Below are 25,244 nucleotides of genomic sequence, written 5' to 3' on the forward strand. Positions count from 1 at the left end.
TATTGCAGGTGTCTTCCTCTAGATGAACACATGCTGGCCGAGCATGGACTCGAACGTTGACTTGGACTTGACTGGGACTCGGAGCCTGGTCTTGGACTTGACTTGGACTCGGAGCCTGGACTGGACTTGACTTGGACTCGGAGCCTGGACTTAGACTTGGACTTGGACATGAAGAGACAGAATACCCAACTGGGAGAAGTGGCAAATGGCTGGACTTACTCGGCTAGAAATGAGACGACTAAACCAAACAACAACAGACAGTTCGAATCTTGACACAGAGTAGCTCATGAAGCGGCAAACGGCTGGCAATCACTTGGCTTGACATGAAGAGACAGAATTTCCAACTCGGAGTAGCGGCAAACGGCCAGACCTACTCAGCTGGAAATGAGATGACTAAACAAAACAACGACAGAGAACCAGCACCTTGACTCGAAGCAGCAGCAACTAGCCAGAAACACTCAGCCAGACAGGAAAATGACAGAATTTGCATCTTGACTCGGAGTAGCAGCAAACGGCCGGCATTCTCAGCAGGACACAAAAACGACAGAATTCTCAAATCAGCCCCAGGCATCAAGGCAACTTAGAGGCCACAAATCTTGGCGGCCCAGAACGTGCATTACTGCACTCGCTCAGGTGACGGTCCAGACTTCTCGACAGCCCAGAACATGCATTGCCGGACTAGCTTCCGGTAGCGGTCCAGCACTGAGTAGATGTAAGCCGAAGCTTTTATGCTGACCCATTCGAATGAGGATCAGGTGCCCTAATCAAGGATCCCAGTGGAACACGGGAAAAAGGAAATTAACTGAAGTGAGGAGTCAATGGACTGGACCGTGACATTCTGATTCTGAAATAGATTGGTGAAAGAGATAAAGGTCTCGAGAGGGGGAATCTGATAGAAGAGGGCAGAAGACCATGGAAGAAAGGGAAGTGGGAGGGGAATCAGAGGCAGATACGGAGATAAGGTCTGAGAGGGAAATGGGGATGGGGAATGGTGAAGGTGGGGGCATTACCGGAAGTTTGAGAAATCAATGTTTATGCCAGTGAACACAATTCTATTGGCTATAGAATAGATATAGAGAATAAAGCAGAGCAAGTTTGCAGGGTCAACATTGAGGGCATTGGGCAGGATCTACTTGGGGCTGATTGGGTGACCTGCTTTAAAGACAAAGGAACAGTTGGCAAGTGGGAAGCTTTTAAAGGCTTATATCAAGAGTAAGGGTGAGCATATTTGTGCTAGGGTGAAGGATACAGGTGCCAAGTTCAGGAAACATTGGCTGACAGAAGATATTGATGCACTGGTAAGTGAAAAGGAGGAAGTGTACATCATGGTTAGACAGCTAGGCAAGAATATAAAACGTTTTAAAATCAGGCTTAAGAGGGTATAATGAGAGTGTGAGATTTGGCAGGCAGTACTAAACGTAATCCTCAGAATTTCTTCAGAAATAGTAACAGTAAAAGTTTGAGGTGGGGGGGGGAGACTATGTCCACTTGAAGATGATCAGGGCCACCTCTATGTGGAGCTGTGGGAGATGGCGGAGAATTTTAATGTCCTTCATTTCAGTGTTTACTTAAGAGAATATTGTTAATGCCAAAGAAATTAAGGTAATAAATAGGGAAATGTTGCATCATATGTATATCATGAGGAAGAAGGTATTTGCAGCCTCGTAGTGCATTAAGGTGGATAAGGCCCTAGGGCTCAATAATGTGCACCAGGGATATTATGGGAGACCAGGGAAGAAATCACAGTTGGTGTTATGGAGATAGTGAGGATATTCATCGTTACCCACTTTAGAACTTCCAGAAGACTGGTGAGTGGCTCCTGCTGTTCCATTAGTCAAGTTTTGTAGCAAAGACAGGTCAGGGAATGACAGGCCAGTGAGCCTGAGTTTAGTTGTAAGGAAATTGCTGAAGGGAATTTTGACAGACTTGATCTACTAACACTTGGAAGGCCTGATCAGAGTCGGCGTGGTTTTATGTGTGGTTATGTGTGGGGGGTCATGGCTGAATAATCTTTCGGAGATATTCAAAGAGGTATTTAAAGGCATAGATGAAGTTAGAAGTGGATGTTGTCTCTATGGACTTCAATAAGTCCTTTGACAAGGTCATGCATGGCAGGCTAATCTGGAAGTTTCTTTTGCATGGGATTCAGAGGGAGCTAGCAAGGAAGATTCAGAATTGGGTTGATTCTCCAATTACTAGTGATGTGCCCTGGGAGTCCGATCTGAGATCTCTGTTGTTCATTATTTCTGTAAATTATTTCATATATGAATGCGTACATGGCACAATTAGCAGGTTTGCTAATGATACCAGATTAGGAGGTCTTGTTGATAATGAAGTAGATTACTATGAATTGCAAAGTGATCATAATCAGTTACAGAGCTAGGCCGAAGAATGGCAAATTGATTTCAACTTGGATAAGTGTGAGCTGATGTAATTTGGACAGTTGAACCAGGGTAAGAATTATAGAACGAATGGCAGAACACAAATGAGTGTTGTGGAACAGAAGAACCTGGATGTTCAAGAGTACAGATCACTGAAAATGGCTACACAAGTACACAGGTGGTAAAAATTACCTTCAGCAGTTGAGGCATTGGGTGTAGGAGTAGGGACATCATATTGCAGTTGTCTAATTCATTGATTAGGGTGCCGAATAGGTTTACGAGGATGCTGCCAGACCTGACTTATAGGCAGAGGTTGGCCTTACTGGACTTTTGTTCCCATGAGCACTGGTGAATGAGAGGTGAGCTCATAGAAGCGTATCGACTTATGAGGGGTAAGGACAAGGTGGAGAGTCATAGTGTTGTGGAATCCAAAACTAGAGAGTACAGTTACAAGATAAGAGTGGAGAGTTTGGAAAGAGAACCAAGGGGACTTTTTGCACAGAATATAGTGAGGAACTGGAATCAGCTGCCAGAGGAAGTTTGGTATAATTGAAACACTTAAGAGGTGTTTGGATCGGCATGTGGATGGGAGTGATTGGAGGATTATGAGCTGAATGCGGAGAGGATGTGTTCAGCATGGACCAGTTGGGATGAAGGATCTGTTCGCGTGCTGTATTTCTCTGACACTATGATGGTGTTTTTACAGCCTATGCCATCCGCTTGCTGCTGATATGACGAAGTTACTCTGGTCCTCCACCACCAGTGAGCGGAGGGTGGAGGTTTTCTGGGACACAACTGAGCAACATTTGGGGAACAGTGTAGATTGTGTGGGGCCCGAGGCAGGGGCTGTGCTCACCATTCTGTTTTTGTTCTTCCACACGGACATTCTTGTTTGTCTGAAGTTTGAAGGGGGAGTAAAAATGGGTTAACCCTTGACTTCTCTTTGCCCACCTGTCCACTTTTCACCCTTGGCACCATTTGGCTGATCTATGGATGGATATAGGTTAGTCAAAAAAGAGGGATTCATACCAGGTTTGCTTGACATTTAAGGTTTATCTAATTAATGATTTTTGTCATGGTAAAAATTCCGATTATTAGAAGCTTTTTCCAGGTATGGATAAGACTTCACTATCATCTCATTGTAGCACACAGGATATTGGAGGAACTCAGCAGGCCAGGCAGCATCTATAGAAATGAATAAACAGTCTACGTTTTGGGCCAAGACCCTTCTTCAAGACTGGAAAAGAAGGGGGAAGATGCAAAGACGCCAGAATAAAAAAAGGTGGGAGTAGGGGAAGGAGGGTAGCTGGAAAGTGATAGCTGCAGTCAGGTGGGTGCGAAAGGTGAAGGGCTGGGGAAAAATGAATCTGATCGAAAAGGAATGTGAACCATAGGAGAAAGGGTAGGAGGAGGGGACTATAGGCAGGTAAGAAGAGGTAAGAGGCTAGAGTGGGGAATAGAAGAAGGTGGGGGAGCGGGGGTGTGGAGGGAGAACTATTTTTTTTTACCAGAAGGAGAAATCCATATTCATGCCATTGGGTTAGAGGCTACCCAGAGGGAATATAAAGTGTTGTTTTTCCACCCTGAGGATGGCATCACCTTGGCACAGTAGAAGGTCATGGACCAATATGTCAGAAGGGGAATAGGAATTGGAATTAAAATGTTTGTCCAACAAAAGTTCTGCTTTTGGCAGATGGAGTTGAGGTGCTCGTTGAAGTGGTCCCCCAATTTATGATGGGTCTCACCAATGTACAGAAGACCGTACCTGGAGCACCAGCATGATGAACAACCCTGGCAGAATCGCAGGTAAAGTGTTGGCTCACCAGGAAGGACTGTTTGGGCCCTGAATGGAGGTGAGGGAGGAGGTGAATGGGCAGGGGTAGCACTTTGGCCACCGGCAGAGATTAGTGCCAGAAAGGAGATTATTGGGAGAGATCAATGGTCAAGGGAGTCATGGAGGGAGCGATCCCTGTGGAAAACAGAGAGAGGGGAGGTAAAGATATATTTGGTAGTGGGATCCCTTTGGATTTGGCAGAATTTGTGGAGGACGATGTGTTGGACGTGGAGGCTCGTGGGGTGGTAGGTGAGGACAAGAGGAACTCCCATCACGGTTAAGGTGGTGGGAATATGAGGTGACTGCAAATGTTTGGGAAATGAAGGCGATACAGGTGAGGGCAGCGTCAATGGTGGAGGAAGGGAAACCCCCGTTCCATGCAGCATCTATGAATGGTAAATTGTGTTATGCAAGCCAACGTACAACATTTATGCCTGTGGTGTGAGACTGGCTTAAATAATCACAGAAAATAAAACATCCCATGCCACTGAGAAGCTTGGGATGTTTTCAGTTGGCAACATTTTCAGCCTTTAGCCGTGCCTCTTCTTCAAGCCATCTTTTATTTTAGAATGATAATTCTGTTTTAAAATAAACACGCACATAGAAGTTGGTGCATATTTCTTGCCTGAATGTTCCCTTGGTTTGCTGGTCTGATTTGGCATCGGTGAGCTGCAGTGCATGGAGAGTGTGGGTTTCTCGCAAGGAAGCTCTGCTCGTTCCCTGCTCATCCAGCTGTCTACATCACCACTGCAATCTGTTGAGGAAGGGAATCCTAAGAAAACTAAATAAAATGCAATAATTATCTTTTAGCATGGAAACACTTCCAGCGAAAAGGAAAAGCAAGCATTTCAATATAAGATTTTATATGCGGGTTACTTAATTTGAGAGACTGGAGGCAGCTTCTCATGCAAGAAAGTTTGTCTGGCACTTTTTCAAAAGAACTACTGTGCTGTAATAATGAATGATTCTCACTGTGCCACAGACCACCAGAAGTTCTTCATTATAAGCGGTTTGTCATTTACACAGATCTTCAACCTGACAGAAGAAAGAATTGCAGGGTTGGAACATTCTCTCTATCCCAAGAGCTACAAACAAGACTGTTGTCAGGCCCATTGTTTTCGCATGTGCTTGCCCCACTCAAATTACATTGTCATACCTTGACACCATCCTGTCTCTTCTTGTCCAGTCCATTCCAATTCACTACCAGGAGACCACAGGTGTTTATAGTTTTCACTAGAGTAGTTGGGAGCTACAAAATCACAATTTTCAGAGTAACCAAAGTGGCAGTCACAACCCTCAGCTTGGTATCAACAGAATTTTACCCACAGTTCCTCAACAATTTTGAATGTTGCCTCAACCATTCATTAAAATACATGACAGGAAAACATATATTCAAATTGTCCTGTTATTTAAGGGTTGGTGGAAAGCAAGTTGAATGATATCATTTACATCATAAGATGCAAATGCTCTTTGATTGTCTAAGGCACCAGTAGACAAATTTTAATGAATGTAGTTACAAAGTGTGCATTTGGACAAAAAGGAGACTATTATATCATTGAAACTGTGGAAACAAGAAATGCCCTCCTTGCAATTTTTAGGGGCTCTTTCATTCTGAAATGTGGTAGACAAAAAAAATTAATCAAAAATTCAAAACAGGATATTTACACTTAAGTGCAAGTTTAGCACGCAAAGGATTAAAGACCTGGTTTATATCACTGTAGTGGGTCAGATCTCAAACAGCAATAATAGGGAGTTGATGAAGGAATACAGCAAAGCAAAATAACTTATCACTAACTTCAGGAAGTGGGGCAGAGTACACGTCCCTGTCTGTATCAACAGTGTGGAGATTGAGACAGTTCAAGTTCCTAGGTGTAAATGCCACCAACTTGACCTCCTGTAGCCTCAAAACCACTATGGCCAAGAAAGCACAACATCAACTCTTCTTCCTTGGAAAACTAAGAGTGTTCAGTAGAACTACAATGACCTTTGCTAACTTTTATAGATTTGCCATGGGAAATATCCTGTCTGGAGGTATGACAATCTGTTTTGGAATATGCTCTGCTCAAGACTTCGAGAAATTGCAGAAGTTTGTGAACGGAGCCCAGTCAAATACAATAACTTGTCTCCCCTCCATGGCTTATATCTTCACTTGCTGCTGCCCGGGGCAAATATTAAACAGGATAGAAGGCCCTTCCACTTGTTATTCTCTCTTCCCTCCACGTCCATGGGGCAGAAGACACAAAAGCTTGAGAATATGTACTATTAGCTCAAGGACAGCTTTCATTGTGCTGAATGGAACTCTTACAGAAAAAAAAGGTGAACTCTTGATGTCTCAATCTTAATTAAAGTTCCCTGACTTCATCGCGTCATCATTTCTGAGGCTTGACATGGGCATTCTGTCAGAAACCTCAAAGCAGGTGGTCATGGCAGAACCGTCAGTTTCTTGGGAAGCTCAGATTCAGGAGGAGTTTGAATGTAAGAAAGCCAAATACCAGGAGCTGGTAGAGCAGTGCCAGAGATTGGTGGAGGGCATGATGCAAGCCTATAGAGGAGGGGTGTAGAGGTTTTGCAGGCTGCTCGCTATGCAGAACCTACTCTCTCCTTGGCATTACGGGAGCTACAAAGAGCCATCAGGGTCAACACAGAGACTGCTGAGCGAGCCGCCAGATGGCTATGGATCAAAAGGTGTGACCCATGGACCAATGTTGCTGGGACACAAGCCATGACCTAATCAACCCTGGCTGGGTCGCTTGGGCAAGAGTGTCTGATGTTTGAATACCTGAAACACCCAATGACCCCAGGTTACATCACAGATTATGTGTCCCAGCACATCCTTGGATGTATCTCAGCATCCTTGTTATGGCCCTTATACCTTAACTGCCAACCTGCACTGCACTTTGTCTCTAACCACAAACCACACTCTGTATTATGTTGATTTCTTCTCCTGTTGTACCACTTTGAAGTATTTATGTATGGAACGATAAGTTGGACGGCATACAAAACAGAGCATATCACTGTATATCAGAGCATATGACATAATAACCAATTAGCTGCAGTGACTGAGCCACTGGGGGACAGTTACGAGAGTGATTGCACACGCAGTGTGTAGTTGAATGGGGGGGTCGTGGCTGTGCTGGACACGAGCTAAGTGACGGCTAGGTGATATTGTAGGGTGGGGAGGACCTGAGGCAGGAGATACGCTCATCAGACTGCTATAAGGTTTCCGATTCGTCATCACTGTTTTAAGTTTTTTCGGGGGAGGGTGATTGGCAGAAATTGGTGATTGGGACATTAACAATAAATGTGTAATTTCTCATTGATCACCTGTCCTCATTTTGTCCTTTGCACCAAGTGGCTAATCCATACATGGATGCAGACTTGCTGCAAATAAATGAACTGATAAAATACAAAGAAGATTTGTTTTTATAAGCTGCGCAGTAAAACATGCGAAACAACATAAGTGCAAGAGTGTAAGGTTTTTTCCTTTGCTTTTCTTGAGCCTGTTGTACTGTACACTGGTCAAGGCAGTCCATCAACCTCGATGCTATTTTCCAGCACCATCTACATCCCATGATTCCAGAAATCTATTGAATTCATTCAGTACTAATTCCAGAAATCTATTGAATTCTTTCAGTTCTGATTTCAGAAATCTATTGAATTCATTCAGTACCGATTCCAGAAATCTATTGAATTCTTTCAGTTCTGATTCCAGAAATCTATTGAATTCATTCAGTACTGATGACCAATTCTCCACTTTTGGAAGAATGTCAAAATGTTACATGAAGAATTTTTCCTAATGTTGTATTTGCAAATTTCTTGCCAACTCTTATTTAAATCCATAATCTTATTTAAGTCTCTGCATTTCTGACTCTCAATCCTAAAGAGTTTTGAATCAACAGATTTGGCAAAGGAATACTTGGTGCCATCGGTATATTATCAATACAGTCTGGTAACAGCCTCCTTCCTATTTTACTCGCTACAGCATCTTAGTCTGAGATTTATTGCCATTTTGCCTCATGTGAGCTATTTAATCCATGTCAGCATTTGCCCTTCACCGTGCTTGAATCACATCAATTAGCCTTGTACTCATGCCTACTAAAAATTCAAATACACAATTTCACACCTTGCTATCAGGTATGGGCAAGCATGACCAACGAGAAAACAGATGGTAAGCAGCAACAGTACCTTAGTACAATTGGTTTTATTTAGTGACAGGTGAAAAAAAAACGCAAATGCTGCCCAAAAATTGTGAAGAATTAAAGTATTTACAAATAGGCAAATGAAAACAAACATGTAAAAATATACAGAGGCTTTCCCCATGGCACACTTTGTCTTTAACTTTCTAATAGAACTACTCAACACTGGTTTATCCAGCTTCCACACCTCTCTAGCAAAGCTAGATTGAGGATTTAAATCTGCCTCCGCCTGGTCTAGAAAGACCAGGAAACTCTACTGTTGGTCTGGGGTGGATGGTAATCACCTGACCAGACAATAATAATTATTTTAGATGCAAAATTGGAACATTTTAAACAGGGATTCTAACATCCTACAGTTTTATTCCACAACAAATATCTTAGTTAAGCCCATAGATCAGTGGCCACATGCTCAGATGAATATAAAAGAATAATGCCTCCCTCCTCCCCCCGCCCCCCCGGTGGTGGTGTCTGTGTGGGGTGTGGTGTGCCTGCTCCCACTAACCCAGGCATTATTTTTTGATGCCCCAAACAGTTCCTCGGGGTTTTTTCGGGTCGTTTTGTTATCTACAAACCAATGTACTGATGTGAGTGAAATAAATGAAATTGTTTGGAATGTCTTTGTCTGAAATCCTAATTTTTATGAGATATAAACCAGTAGAGCACGTTAACTGAAGGGATTGTTTTGATTAGCCAAGCTAATGATTGCTTTACTGTTGGATTGTGTAAATGTTGAACTCCAAAGACCTGTAGAACGGAAGGGCAAAGTGTATGAACTACTGGGGAAACTAGTCCAGGGACAGAACCAGGAAGGGAGACTAACCGGGCAAAGGACCAAGGTTAGTGGGAGAATTAGCATTGCCCACTTGTTCTGTCACACACGTAAACTGGCTTTTCCTTTGTCAATTCCATTAGTTCCACCTTCTATGACTAGTGGGTCAGTCAAAAACAATTATTCTATGCTTCCCCTACTTCAGGAGTTCCCAGCCTGAGGTCCACAGACTCTTGCTTAATGGTATTGGTCCATGGCATAAAAAAGCCTGGGACCCGCCCTACTGAATCCTGCTCAAAGTTCTTTCATTATTGCCTTCCAACTAAAATCAGACTAATAGGTAATCTTCTGTTTTCACTTCCTCTGAGGAATTGTATTGAATGCTGATTTGTACTTAAATGCTCAAATGCAGTTATGTGCAACTACTGATGAGCTCGTCTTCTATCTATGTGTAACTTAAATGGGGAGTTCTAGATTTCTTAGGTGGTTTGTAACAAAGCTCTGACTAATAAACATTTCAGAACTGAAATTTGCATTCCCTCTGACTTTTCCCAATCAATGGAGCATCTTTCTGTTTTAGTTCAGAATTAAGAACACATCCCCATAAATGCTTGGAATTCTAATAAGCCACATTTCTGATGGACCAAGATCCTTCACAAGATGCAGCACCAACTGTTGCAGTTCAGTTTAACTGACACCTCTGGCTTTGTATAGTCCATGAACACTGAATTTGAGAAACTTCTGACACGTCAGGCGATAATTACGCACAGCTTAAAATTGATAAAATTTCTCTCCATTACTCTTGTGTGTCACATTACTGACAAGCCCATCAACAGCTACCCACCCAGCATGCCTATTGTGTCTTGGTTACAAGGCAGGTGGCTGATGGATGAGTTTTAATTCTCTTGGGGTGAGAAATGGGATAAGACTTCACTGTCAGATTTGTAACAAAATGTATTATCCTACATAGAGCATAGAACATGGAATAGTACAGCACAGTACAGGCCGTTCAGCCCACAATGTTGTGCCGATCCTCAAACCCTGCCTCCCATATAAGCCCCCACCTTAGATTCCTCCATATACCTGTCTAGTAGTCTCTTAAACTTCACTAGTGTATCTGCCTCCACCACTGACTCAGGCAGTGCATTCCACGCACCAACCACTCTCTGAGTAAAAAACCTTCCTCTAATATCCCCCTTGAACTTCCCACCCCTTACCTTAAAGCCACGTCCTCTTGTATTGAGCAGTGGTGCCCTGGGGAAGAGGCCTGGCATTCCACTCTATCTATTCCTCTTAATATCTTGTACACCTCTATCATGTCTCCTCTCATCCTCTCTCCAAAGAGTAAAGCCCTAGCCCTAGCTTTACTCTTGGACTTTTGGACTACATGGTCCAAAAGAAACTTATTGCAACTGCATGTGGTATGGTAGCATAGTAGTTAGCACAACACTTTACAGTACAAGTGACCCACTACCTGTAAGGAGTTTTAATGTTCTCCCTGTGACCATGTGGGTGCTCTAGCTTCCTCCCACAATCCAAGACCTACCGGTTGGTAGGGTTGGCTAGCCATTGTAAATTGTCCTGTGATTAAAATGGGGGATTGGTGGGTGGCATAGCTTGAAGGGCCGGAAATGCCTATTCTGCACTGTATCTGAATACATCAAAGAATTAAATAATGGCTTAATACAAATGTACCGCATCATTCACAGGGTCTTGGAATATGTGAGGGTCCTCTTTGACCTTTGGAACTGCACTGATGCCACAAGAAAACATCTGCAATTGCAATTTGGTTTATCTTTTGCTATTTTCAGGCAATTATTGCAAGATTGCTGTATTATGGAGACAACACAAGCATCTTTTCCTGAAGAAATGAATCTAAGAGATGATGCCACTCAAGGTGGTAACTGGAAGTGAGGACACTAAGGTGTTTAGCAGCTTTGTTTAAATATTGTGGGATGTAGTATTATAAATGCACTTGACTTAAATGTCTGGTGCCGGTGAATTGAAAATCATTCCCATGATCAAAATTCCTTAAATTTGTACTTGATACTCATCAAATGTCACTGATCACCCTGGATAGTTATTTGCAAACTACTCTTACAATGTTCTTCATGCTGATTGTGTTACTTCCAGATTTATTGTAAGAATTGGAAAAGCTGTACAAATATTTGCTTATACAACTTTAGTCAAGTAAACTTGAAAAAGAGCCAATATTATTTTTTCCATTTTGTTGAAATCATTGACAATGGTTTAATAGGAACTGTAGATGTAGATGAATTAACCAAGACCAAGGAGCTGATCGTTGACTTCAGGAAGAGGAAACTGGATGTCCATGACCCAATCGTCATCGGGGATCAGCGGCAGAGAGGGTCAGCAACTTCAAATTCATCGGTGTTATCATTTCAGACAGCCTGTTCTGGGCCCAGCACGTAAGTGCAATTATGAAGAAAGCAGGGCAGCATCTCTACTTCCTTAGGAGTTTCTGAAGATTTGGCATGACATGTAAAACTTAAACAACAGGAATTCTGCAGATGCCGGAAATTCAAGCAACACACATCAAAGTTGCTGGTGAACGCAGCAGGCCAAGCAGCATCTGTAGGAAGAGGTGCAGTCGACGTTTCAGGCCGAGACCCTTCGTCAGGACTAACTGAAGGAAGAGTGAGTAAGGGATTTGAAAGTTGGAGGGGGAGGGGGAGATCCAAAATGATAGGAGAAGACAGGAGGGGGAGGGATAGAGCCGAGAGCTGGACAGTTGATAGGCAAAACGGGATACGAGAGGATCATGGGAGGTCCGGGAAGAAAGACGGGGCCGGGGGGTGACCCAGATGATGGGCAAGAGGTATATTCAGAGGGACAGAGGGAGAAAAAGGAGAGGGAGAGAAAGAATGTGTGCATAAAAATAAGTAACAGATGGGGTACGAGGGGGAGGTGGGGCCTAGCGGAAGTTAGAGAAGTCGATGTTCATGCCATCAGGTTGGAGGCTACCCAGACGGAATATAAGTTGTTGTTCCTCCAACCTGAGTGTGGCTTCATCTTTACAGTAGAGGAGGCCGTGGATAGACATGTCAGAATGGGAATGGGATGTGGAATTAAAATGTGTGGCCACTGGGAGATCCTGCTTTCTCTGGCGGACAGAGCGTAGGTGTTCAGCAAAACAGTCTCCCAGTCTGCGTCGGGTCTCGCCAATATATAAAAGGCCACATCGGGAGCACCGGACGCAGTATATCACCCCAGTCGACTCACAGGTGAAGTGTTGCCTCACCTGGAAGGACTGTTTGGGGCCCTGAATGGTGGTAAGGGAGGAAGTGTAAGGGCATGTGTAGCACTTGTTCCACTTACACGGATAAGTGCCAGGAGAGAGATCAGTGGGGAGGGATGGGGGGGACGAATGGACAAGGGAGTTGTGTAGGGAGCGATCCTTGCGGAATGCGGGGGGGGGAGGGAAAGATGTGCTTAGTGGTGGGATCCTGTTGGAGGTGGCAGAAGTTACGGAGAATAGTATGTTGGACCCGGAGGCTGGTGGGGTGGTATGTGAGGACCAAGGGAACCCTATTCCTAGTGGGGTGGTGGGAGGATGGAGTGAGAGCAGATGTATGTGAAATGGGGGAGATGCGTTTAAGAGCAGAGTTGATAGTGGAGGAAGGGAAGCCCCTTTCTTTAAAAAAGGAAGACATCTCCCTCGTCCTAGAATGAAAAGCCTCATCCTGAGAGCAGATGCGGCGGAGACGGAGGAATTGCGAGAAGGGGATGGCGTTTTTGCAAGAGACAGGGTGAGAAGAGGAATAGTCCAGATAGCTGTGAGAGTCAGTAGGCTTATAGTAGACATCAGTGGATAAGCTGTCTCCAGATACAGAGACAGAAAGATCTAGAAAGGGGAGGGAGGTGTCGGAAATGGACCAGGTAAACTTGAGGGCAGGGTGAAAGTTGGAGGCAAAGTTAATAAAGTCAACGAGTTCTGCATGCGTGCAGGAAGCAGCGCCAATGCAGTCGTCGATGTAGCGAAGGAAAAGTGGGGGACAGATACCAGAATAGGCACGGAACATAGATTGTTCCACAAACCCAACAAAAAGGCAGGCATAGCTAGGACCCATACGGGTGCCCATAGCAACACCTTTAGTTTGGAGGATGTGGGAGGAGCCAAAGGAGAAATTATTAAGAGTAAGGACTAATTCCGCTAGACGGAGCAGAGTGGTGGTAGAGGGGAACTGATTAGGTCTGGAATCCAAAAAGAAGCGTAGAGCTTTGAGACCTTCCTGATGGGGAATGGAAGTATATAAGGACTGGACATCCATGGTGAAAATAAAGCGGTGGGGGCCAGGGAACTTAAAATCATCGAAAAGTTTAAGAGCGTGAGAAGTGTCAAGAACATAGGTCGGAAGGGATTGAACAAGGGGGGATAAAACAGTGTCGAAGTATGCAGAAATGAGTTCGGTGGGGCAGGAGCAAGCTGAGACAATAGGTTGGCCAGGACAGGCAGGTTTGTGGATCTTGGGTAGGAGGTAGAAACGGGAAGTGCGGGGTGTCGGAACTATAAGGTTGGTAGCAGTGGATGGGAGATCCCCTGAGCGGATAAAGTCGGTGATGGTGTGGGAAACAATGGCCTGGTGCTCCTTAGTGGGGTCACGATCGAGGGGTAAATAAGAGGAGGTATCCACGAGTTGTCGCTGTGCCTCGGCAAGGTAGAGGTCAGTACGTCAGTATGTAAAACTTAGACAAGCTTCTATAGATGTGTGGTGAAAAGTATATTGACTGGCTGCATCACAGCCTGGAATGGAAATACCAATGCCTTCAAACAGGAAAATTCTCCAAAACGTAGTGGATACTAGGAATCCTGCGATGTATAACTTACCTCCTGACTCCCCAAAGCCTGCCCACCATCTACAAGGCTCAGGTCAGGAATGTAAAGGAATATTCGTCACTTGCCTGGATGAGTACAGCTCCATCAACACTCAAGAAGCTTGACTCCATCCAGTACAAGGCAGCCCACTTGATTTGTACCCGTTCCACAAGCATCCAGTCCATCCACCATCGATGAACAGTTGCAGCAGTGTGTACTATCTACAAGATGCACTGCAACAACACACCAAAGTTCCTAAGTTCCATAAGACACCTCAGGGACTGCAGCGGTTCATGAAGGCAGCTCATCACCACCTTCTCAGAGGCAACTAGGGATGGGCAATAAATGCTGGCTTAGCTGATGGCACCCACATCCCGGAAATGAATAAATTTTTAAAACATTTAAAAATATAGCGCAGTTTGATGTTTTTTGCACACTGGTTGCCCATCCAGTTGGTGTGATCTTTTATTGATTCTATTATGATTATTATTCTATTACGGATTTATTGAGTATGCCCCAAGAAAATATACCTCAGGGTTGTATATCGTGATATATATGTACTTTGATAATAAATTTACTTTGTACTTCAAACTTTGAATTTAGTTTAGTACTAGTTTGGTTAATGTGTGATTGTCTGAAATTACCATGCAAACATTAAATATTCAGTAGTCAAAGCATTCAAGCTGCACTGTGTTGAAGGGGAGGATCGTTGCAAGTGATAATTTTTGTATTGTTGCACACCACACTTTATTGCCTTTGCTTAATAGTCTGATTTATTATCAGTGAGCCTCAATGCATAAAGAATGTGATAATGTTGTGTTGAACAATGATTACAGAGAAATGATTGATCTGAACAGCATTTTCCCTGCCATGTCCTCACCAGCCCTCCCAACATTCCCCTCTCTGAGGCGGAACATTCTGTCCTCAGCAAGGGTCTTACCTTTGTCCTCCATTGCCTGCATCTCAGTGAGTTCCACAACCACCACAACGCTGAGCATTTTTTCCGTCACCTCTGCCTCGAGCCCACTTCTTTGGCAAGAATTCCCCACCCCCGCACCAATGATCTCTTCCCCTGTCCACAATGTTCCTCCTCTTCCTGGACACACCGGGTTGGTTCTCTGCCTGCCCTGGATCATATCATCTCTAATTGCAGATGAGACATCAACCAACTCAACTTCAGCACTCCTCACTCCTCCTCAAATCTTAACCCCTCTGAACGCACGGCCCTCCACTCTCTCCACACCAATCCCAACCTTACTATCAAACTCACAGACAAAGAGGGGGCTGTTTTAGAGCGGCGGACTGACCTCTACCTTGCTGAGGCCAGGCAGCAACTCTCAGGCACTTCATGCCTACCCCTTGAAGAGAACCACAATGTGGACCATCAGCAAACTGTCTCTGACACCATCACTGACCTCATCAACTCTGGAGATGTCCCATCCATTGCCACAAAACTCAGAGTTCCTTACCTCTCAATTCTTGCTTCTACTATTGGAAAATGTAAACGCATACATTGTATTTTCTATGTATTACAGTATTTACAATATTTACTCAACAGTATTTCAGTATTCACTCAAATGCACACATTATATTTTCTATATTTACTATGTAACTGCTACTAGCTCAGTGGAAGGTATTCACTATGTAGCCATGACTTTTGACCTAATCACTATTAATTCATGAAGAGAACTAGAATGAAACCAAGTAGGAAGATAACGGTGGCGAGTAAGGTAATGAAATATGTGGCAGTATGTCAAAACAAGACCAATTAAGAAATAACTGTGGTTAGGGATGAGGAGACACCTGGTCTAAAAAGTAAACTAGGACATAATTAAATTGGGGAGTAAAACAATAGAGGAAGGTCGAGAGCGGATGTATTGATGATATGTGATCACAGGCCGTCTGGATATGATAATGTAGCTAAGATAGGAGATTGCTATAAAAAATGCTGTGTACAAGCCTCGATGGGCAGTCAGCTACTAGCTTTCTGATTGTCTCAGCTTTGATTTGCAAATTAAAGTTTAAAACTTCTTGAAGGATTTTCTGCGTCTCCTTGTTGTTTGTAAGAAACGAGAAACCACGACAAAATTGGCGTCACGAACAGGATTCGGATAGAGACCCGCGAGGAAGGGAACGGCAGATTGGGACGCTTCCCGGTCCCTCGGGGACCCTCACGAGGCTAACAGAATTAAGGGTGCACCCAAAGAAAAGAGTGAGCGCTTTTTGCGATAATTCGGACTAAGAATTCTGTTGGTTTTGGGGGGTCTCGGGGACTCAGAAGTGTGAAGCAACTGCCGAAAGGTCTCTCCGATCCAAAGAATCTGGCAGAATCGGGGATAAAAGGAGGCTCAGAGGATTAATCAAGAGCACGGCAGTGGGGGTAAGTACAAGTTAAGTAAGAAAATTCCGTGTGGTGTTGGTAAGTCCCTGTGGATACCGCTTCGCACTAAACGAAGGTCTGAACAGGCAGGGAAGGAGAATTAAAAATCCTCGTGAATACCGCCTTAAGAAGTGTAAGGGTCTGCATAGGCGAGGTGTAAAAGGTTCTGTGGATACCGCCCTAAGTAGGGGTCTGCACGGGCAGAACGTAGTAAGAGACAAAGATAGTTTGATAGAGAATTCAGACGCTGGTGAGATAAACCATAAGGCTAGGCATAGAAATAGAGTTAGAAAAATAGCGCTATTAAATAGGCAAGTAGTGAGATTCTAAAAATACCATAATAGAAAAAGGAAAAAGAGAGCAACACGACAGAGAAAGGAACAGCAGCAGAAATATTGAGTAGAAAATTCCCGGTGTGTCAAGGTAAGATCGTGGAAATTTCAGAAAAATGGGAAAAAAGAACTAAAGAACTGGTCACGAAATGGCCAAGAGAAGGAACGTTTGATGTAAGCTTATGTGAGGAAATGGAAGCGCTAATTAAAAATCACAAACCCAAAGATAAATCTAAGAAAAGAGAAGGAAAAGGGGAACAAGAAATGGAAGTGTTAAAACTCTTTAGGATGGAGGGAGAAAGATTAAGAAAGACGGGAGGTATATTAATAGTAAGTAAAAAAAGACACTGAGAAACGAAACGAGCAGTCTGATAAAGAAAAGGAAAAGCATAACAGGGAGCCGGTTTCGTCTCTAAACCCAGACCTGAAAGACGTAGAAAAACCTCCTCCCTATTACGAGAGAAAAACCCTTAAGCAGTGCCCGATGATAACGGGAAAAGTGGATCTAAATGGAGAAATTAAAGTCTGGGATACCGAGGAGGAAAGAAAGGATCACGAAAAGGAGCGGGAGGAACTACGGAAGGTAATAGAGGAAGACAGGGCAAAGATAGAACAGGAGAGACGGGAAATAGTAGAAGAGATCAAAGGGTTACAGGAATTAAAAGCGAAAAGGGATGAAGAGAAATCTTTGTTACATGGGCACGGAACTGAACAGGCCAGAGCAGAAGGTAACTTGTCGGGAGAGCAAGAGTTAAGTAGCGAAAGAGAGGGTGCCGGAGAATGTAGGCGGAGGATAGGAGACAGGAGCCTTGAAGGGGAAAAAGAGAGAGTGAAAAGGCAGATATTAGAAACAGAGGGAAAGATTAGGGAATTACAGCGCAGACTGAATTTCCAACGAGAGTTTGAGGATTTCGCATGGGTCCAAGCAAATGCTAGCTCAAGGCAGAAAGAAAGAACTCCACGAGGAGGCCAAGGGAGAACGGAAACCCTGGAAAGAATCATGTGGCAGCCAGTGAAAACATGCTCAGAAACAGATGGGGTCAGGCGAGGAGGAGAGTCAGGAGATGTGGGAAAGGAAAGGGAGAATGATGCCCTTGTTAGTAAAAGGATTAGGACAAGTGCAGTATATTCCTTGGGGATCCCAGGACCTGGAAGGGCTGAAAAACACCCTGCCCAGCCTACATGAGGGTGCACGGAAGTGGATTAGGGCCTTTGAGGAAGAAACCACGGGACGAATGTTGGCTATGGGAGATTTGAAGGCGCTGCTGATAAGGCTGATGGGAACCTCCAAACTACAAGAGCTGATGGAAGTGGCTGGTATACAGAATGCGGACAGCACACTGATTGACGGGGCCAGATTTGACACAGTGAGGCAGAGGGTATGGGGGGCCCTCAGGGAGCTCTATCCACCCAAAATGGACCCCAAAGCCATGAAAGGGGATCCACTGGGAGACACTGAAAATCCAGTAGCCTACATAGAAAATCGGTTGAAAAGGTGGAGACTGGAAGTTGAACAAGAGGTGGAAGGCAGCCCGTTTATGACCTGGATGTTCCGAAGTGCTGTTTTGGATGCGATGCCTTCCCAAGTTAAGTCTAAACTTGTGGAAGTGGCCGGACTGATGTCAATGACCCCACAGGAATTCAGGGACCACGTAGCCCATACGGTCGAAAAATATCGAAAAGACAAACGAAAGTTGACTGAGCAGCAAGAAGCAAAGAAAGCTGATACAAATGCAGCTTGAAGAACTTAAAAAGAAGGAAAAAGAAAAAGGCAAGAAGGTGCTGCCAGCAGTGACCGATCTAAGCACAGCCGTTGAAATGAATGAAATGCCATTATATGGAGGGACCGGTCGTGCCGTAAGACAGAGCCCAGAAAACCCCATGCCAATAATAAACGTCTTTGGGGGTGCTTTTCCACAAATGCCCTATCAGGGACAGGATAAATTTAATCAGCAGCCCAGACAGGACTGGAAATCCCAAGGAGGAGAGCAGAGAGGTTATGGGCAGGAAGGACCGTAAGGAAACAGGGGGGAAGAGAGATACAGAGACGGTGCTGGGGATGTAACCAGCCAGGACACATAAGAAGGGACTGCCCACTTAGGCCATGGGCCGTCACATACCAGCGGGAACCAATGAGAGGGGAACCACAGTCTAGCCAAGGACCAGACCCTGCAGGGCCGAATGGACCCGTGAACCCCTATGCAAGACATTAGGGGTGCCCAGAGAACCCAGGTGGGAAGGGACACTACCCAGTGATAACAAGGGAGGCAGAGGAGGAACCCATTGTTCAGGTTGTGTTAGAAGGGCAGCTGACACCAATGATGATAGATACTGGAGCCACGTATACTTGCGTACAGCCGCAGTATGCCCTTCACCTTCCCATGTCAGGAAAATTTATTAAGACTGCAGGGTTCTCGGGTAAAACACAGTTGACACAATGTACAGCTCCAGTGAGATTAAGGATGGGCAGCAAAGGAATAGTTTTGCCGATATTAGTGTCCAAAGGAACTCCGGTGAATTTGCTAGGCAGAGATGCCCTATTAAAACTAGAATTAAAATTAGAATGTACCAGAAGTGGGTTGAGTGTGGAAAGAGTAAATGTTCAATTACTAGTGCGGGAAGTCAAGAAAGCTAATGTCTTTTGGATAGGAGACATAGAAGATCAGATCTGGGAAATCTGGGAAAAATGGAAAAAGGGCGTGCAGGCTATATTGCCCCAGGCTGTAGCGCCCAAATCCGAGTTACATTGCACAGTGATTTTTGACGAAACTCAGAACAGAGAGTTAGAGGAGAGATGGTACAGGGAGGCAGGTAACCGGCAGCACCTAAGAGGAGAAGCTATAATAATTGGGAGACAAGGGGCAGCCCTGCAAGTCAGGTGGAATACTTTCTTGGAGAAATGGTACAGGATACCGGAAGCTGAGCCCCACATAACGCTGCTGGTAAATGAGGGACATCAGTCTAAAGACCTAGGACCCTTAGTAAAGCACACTGGAATCGTGGCAGTGTGGAGGAAAATTATGCCACAGGTGTGGGTATTGGGAGACAGCGATTACTTTAAAATAGAGGTAGATATAGATATGGTAGGAACAGCAAAGGAGGTCGAAGTAACTCCCCAACCACACCTGACGTTATTGGGTAAGGAGGAAGGCCAGCAGAGAGATAACAAGCTGGATAGGTTACCATCTATCCTGTGGTCACAACATGACACGGATGTAGGGAGAATAAGAACAGCCAGTCCGGTAGAAATAAAGCTGAAAAAGGGAGCAGTTCCACCCAGGAGACCACAATATCCCCTGCAACCAGAGGCAGAAGAGGGAATAGCACCAACGATACAGGGGCTACTGGAGGCAGGAGTACTTAAGAGGACAGACAGCCCATGTAATACCCCACTGTTACCTGTCCTTAAAGCGGATAAGTCTAAATGGAGACTGGTGCATGACTTGCGAGCGGTGAATGAGGTAGTGGAGGACTGGCCAGCTGTAGTTCCCAACCCACACAACGCTCCTGACTAACGTTCCACCAGAGGCAGACTATTTTTCGGTGATTGATTTGTGTTCGGCTTTTTTCAGCGTTCCCCTGGCAGATCAGTGTCAGTACCTATTTGCATTTACATACAGAGACAACCAGTATACCTACACTAGAATGCCTCAAGGATTTAACTCACCACACGTATTTAATCAAGTGTTAAAGGCGGACCTAGAGGGCATATCGTTGGAAAGTACATTGATGCAGTATGTGGATGATTTGTTGATTTGCTCCGAAAGTGAGGGACAGTGTGAACAGGATACCATAACCCTTTTAGAGAGACTGGCGCATGGAGGCCATAAGGTATCTAGAAAGAAGCTGCAATTTTGCAAGCAACAGGTAGAATACCTAGGTAGAGTGATATCCAAGGGAGCGAAGGCGATAGCGCCGGATCAAATTGAGGCTATAACTAAAACTCCCAAGCCCCAGACAGTGAGACAGATGATGACGTTTCTGGGACTGACAGGATATAGTTCAGATTGGATTGGGGAATATGCTGAAATTGTAACGCCACTAAGGAAAATAATGAAGGAAGCAGGACATACAAGCTTGGGGAGTAATCTACAGTGTGGAAACAGAGAGGTTTTAAAAAGAGCAATGGAGATCCCATACAGCACTGTCAGCAGATATTAGATCTAATAAAAGCGGTGATGAAACCTAAAGCACTGGCTATAGTAAAATGCCAGGCACATAAAAAAGGAAACGATACAGTAACAAAGGGAAATCAAGCTGCAGATGAAGCAGCCAGGAAAGCGTCAGGGTGTACATCCGTTCTCAGCGTACCCCAAGTAAGTCTAGAGCCGGAACCTATAGTAGAGGACCTAATTGAAATACAGGGAAAGGCAACTTTGGCAGAACAAACTCTGTGGAGACGAAGGGGGGGGGGGGGGCAAGCAGAACCCAGGAGGCCTATGGACCACGGAAGATGGCCGACTAGTAGCTCCCATCCCTTTACTGACTATCCTGATCTCAGAAGCACATGGGATGGATCATTGTGCAAGGGGGGAAGTAATAAGAAAAATAAAAAAGGATGGATTTTGGTCGCCTTATTTACAGGCTTCAGTAGACCATGTGTTGTCACAGTGCGAGGTATGTGTGCAGAATAATAATCGGAAAGGAATTACAACCCCAATAGGTCATATACCCGTACCTGAAGGACCATTTAAACACCTAGTAATTGACTATGTAGACATGATAAAAACAGTAAGAGGGAAAAGATACATGTTGATGGTAATCAACAGATTCAGCAGATGGGTAGAGGCAGTACCCTCGAAAGATCAAGGGGCAGGAACAATGGTGAAATTCCTGACAAACGAAGTGATCTCAAGGTTTGGGATACCGACAGAAATTAGCTCAGACAATGGTTCAGCTGTCATTCAAAAAGTGGTCAAGTTAATACTGCAAACACTGAGAATAAAGCAGAGATTTGGATGTGTGTATCACCCTCAGTCGCAGGGTATGGTGGAAAGAATTAACGGGACCTTAAAAGCCAAACTAAACAAAATATGTACAGATACTAAACTCAACTGGGTCGATGCACTACCGTTAGCATTAATGAGTTACCGCATGCAGACTAATCGGATGACGTGTCTAACACCGCATGAGATGCTAATCGGAAGGCCCATGCCAGTGCCCCGGTGGAGAGGACCATATAAAGGGCCTAGATTGGAACAATTGGAATTGGAATTAAAACAATACATGCGACAATTAACTATGATACATAAGTCTATTTATGCACAGGAAAAACAGAAAGAGCCAGAGATTGATCAAGGGGAAGGACCAATCAAGCCAAGCGATCAGGTCTAGGTGCGAGCGTTTCGAAGTAAGTGGAACGAACCCAGAAGGGAAGGGCCCTTTACAGTAACCAAAGCATCACCCACCGCAGTTCAAGTGGAAGGACGCTCCACCTGGTATCATCTCAATCACTGCACTAGAGCAATCCCGCAGGTACAGTCAGGTGGGCCACCTGAGGTAAGTGGTGAAGAGAAACAAACAGTAGGGGACAGACAAGAGCATCAAGAAGCTGATACTGAACCGCAGGAACTTGACCAAGTAATAAGGGAAATTTTTGGTCCTGAGGACAGGCCCAAAGATCCCAAGGATGGGGTTATCGATGGTAGTACTCTTTCCGATAATGGGGATGACTTGGGGGCGACCAGTTCTGCCACCCGGGATGATACACTCAGAAACTCTTGTGCAGATTTGGAGACCATTAATTTGGCAGATGTGACATGGGACTGTTAGGATCCCACAAAACCTGAGAGAAAGGAGTAAGAGGAGCACAACGATTACTTCCGTACCATGGTACCAGAACATGTGGTACCAATGGGCAAATTATACAGCAGGGATGATGAAGAGACAGAATTGTTATGTATGCTCAAGAGCAAATCCAGCACAGTATGTAGTCCCCATGCCATACAACTCTTCCACCTGCGCGCAATGGCGAAAGGAGCGAAGGGGGCAGTGTGCACAGCAGTGTCCAAGTATAGTCAAGACCTGCAGTATGGGAATTTGTAGCGGGATAGATCCTTGTTATCGGAAATGTATTGATAACACACCAATGTGCCCTTATTGGTGTATGTTATACCAGGCTTCCTCGCAGTATGATCAAAACAAGCTTGCCTCTAACTGTAATTACAGCAGACCGTGGGCTATGAATAAAAGAAGCCAGACACCCACATTTGACAAGCTCAAAGTGCAGGAGCATTTGAGTTATGAATGTTTCACACGGACGGGTGATCTCTTGGTTGGACATTTCAGTGGTAACTGTGTTAAGACTTGGGATGTAACCCCAGGCCAGAGATACAAGACAGGTACCCCTCCGCCCGATGGTGCACTGGATGCCCAGACCATCCCGTTAGCAGATACCTGGTGGCTCTGTGGGAAGGAGGGAGGTCTGAGATCCACACTCCCCCTCGGTTGGACAGGTACATGTACACGAGTTATGCTGATTCAAGAAGTTGTAGTATCCCCTGAAGTACAATTTGAAGCTCCAAAGAAGCAGATACTGCGGCGGAAGAGGCGAAAATATGAACTTGATCCAACAGTCCAAATTGATGGTATAGGACAGCCGAGCGGTATACCTAACGAGTTTAAGGCAAGGAATGAGATTGCTGCAGGCTGCGAAGCACTTATACCTGTGATAGGGGTTAGTAAAAATGTTGAATGGATAAATTATATATATTATAATCAACAGAGATTCATTAACTACACCGATGATGCACTAGAGGCTTTGGGACAGCAGCTAGATGCAACCAGTAGAGTGGCGTGGCAAAATAGACAGGTACTAGACTGGCTATTGGCAGAGAAAGGAGGGGTTTGTGTAATGTTTGGGGAACAATGCTGCACTTTTATACCGAATAACACTAGTCTGGAGGGATCATTTACCAGAGTAATGAATAAACTGAAAAATCTAAGAAAGGAAGTTAAACAAAATGCAGGGTTTGGACACCAGTTCTTTGACTGGTTAAACAATAGACTAGGAGGATGGGGAGCGTGGCTGACCAAGATTGCAGTAACCATTGGTATTGTATTGCTAAGCTGTGCGGTCATTCTGTGCTGTTTTCTTCCATGCCTCAAGTCGCTTGTAGTGCGTGCTGCAATGAAACGGTTTCCGATGCTCCTGGAAATTGTTGGGTCGAGCCCTATGGAGAAGGAGACACCGATGATGTATTCGTACAGTCTACGAGACACGCAAGACGAACAGGAGAGAGATGAGATATGTGGGGATTAGGCTGTGAAGGCTCCTGAGTCTTTTTTCCTGTCTCAGTTACAAAGGGATGGTTTTTGGCTCAGCGGCCTAGGGAGTTAGGGAGAGAACACTTTGAGTCTTAAGCGCAGGAAACTATAGATTAACCCAAATTTGGGAGTAAATGCGTGGCTTTATTTGAGCTTTTGTGCATAGACTCTCAGTCCTCTCCCTCTCTGTATGAGACCCTGTGGGTCTCAAAGGGCAGATTATATTGGAAAATGTAAACGCATACATTGTATTTTCTATGTATTACAGTATTTACAATATTTACTCAACAGTATTTCAGTATTCAGTCAAATGCACACATTATATTTTCTATATTTACTATGTAACTGCTCCTAGCTCAGTGGAAGGTATTCACTATGTAGCCATGACTTTTAACCTAATCACTATTAATTCATGAAGAGAACTAGAATGAAACCAAGTAGGAAGATAACGGTGGCGAGTAAGGTAATGAAATATGTGGCAGTATGTCAAAACAAGACCAATTAAGAAATAACTGTGGTTAGGGATGAGGGGACACCTGGTCTAAAAAGTAAACTAGGACATAATTAAATTGGGGAGTAAAACAATAGAGGAAGGTCGAGAGCGGATGTATTGATGATATGTGATCACAGGCCATCTGGATATGATAATGTAGCTAAGATAGGAGATTGCTATAAAAAATGCTGTGTACAAGCCTCGATGGGCAGTCAGCTACTAGCTTTCTGATTGTCTCAGCTTTGAATTGCAAATTAAAGTTTAAGACTTCTTGAAGGATTTTCTGTGTCTCCTTGTTGTTTGTAAGAAACGAGAAACCACGACACTACCTCCTACCCAAGATTCACAAATGTGACTGTCAGGGTGGGCCCATTCAGTCTGCCTGCTCCTGCCTCACAGAACTCAGCGTCAGCCTCAACTCCATTGGTTAATTTCCTTCCCCATCTACATCCATGACACTTCTCATGCTCTTGATCTCCTCACAAACTTTCAATTCCCTGGCCCTGACCACCTCATTTTCACATGGCTGTCCAGTCCATACACTTTCAAACCCCATCAAGAAGGCCTTAAAGCTCTCCACTTCTTTCTCAATAGAAGAACCAACCAGTACCCCTCCATCACTACCTTCCTCTTGCAGAACTGGCCCTCACCCTCAACAATTTTTCCTTCGGCTCTTCCTACTTTTTCCCAGACTTGAGGGGTTCCAGCCTTCCCCAGTAATACTCCCCAACTCTTTCTGTGCTACATTGATGCTTG

The sequence above is a fragment of the Mobula hypostoma genome, chromosome 3 (assembly GCF_963921235.1).
Source record: "Mobula hypostoma chromosome 3, sMobHyp1.1, whole genome shotgun sequence".
Classification (NCBI taxonomy): domain Eukaryota; kingdom Metazoa; phylum Chordata; class Chondrichthyes; order Myliobatiformes; family Myliobatidae; genus Mobula; species Mobula hypostoma.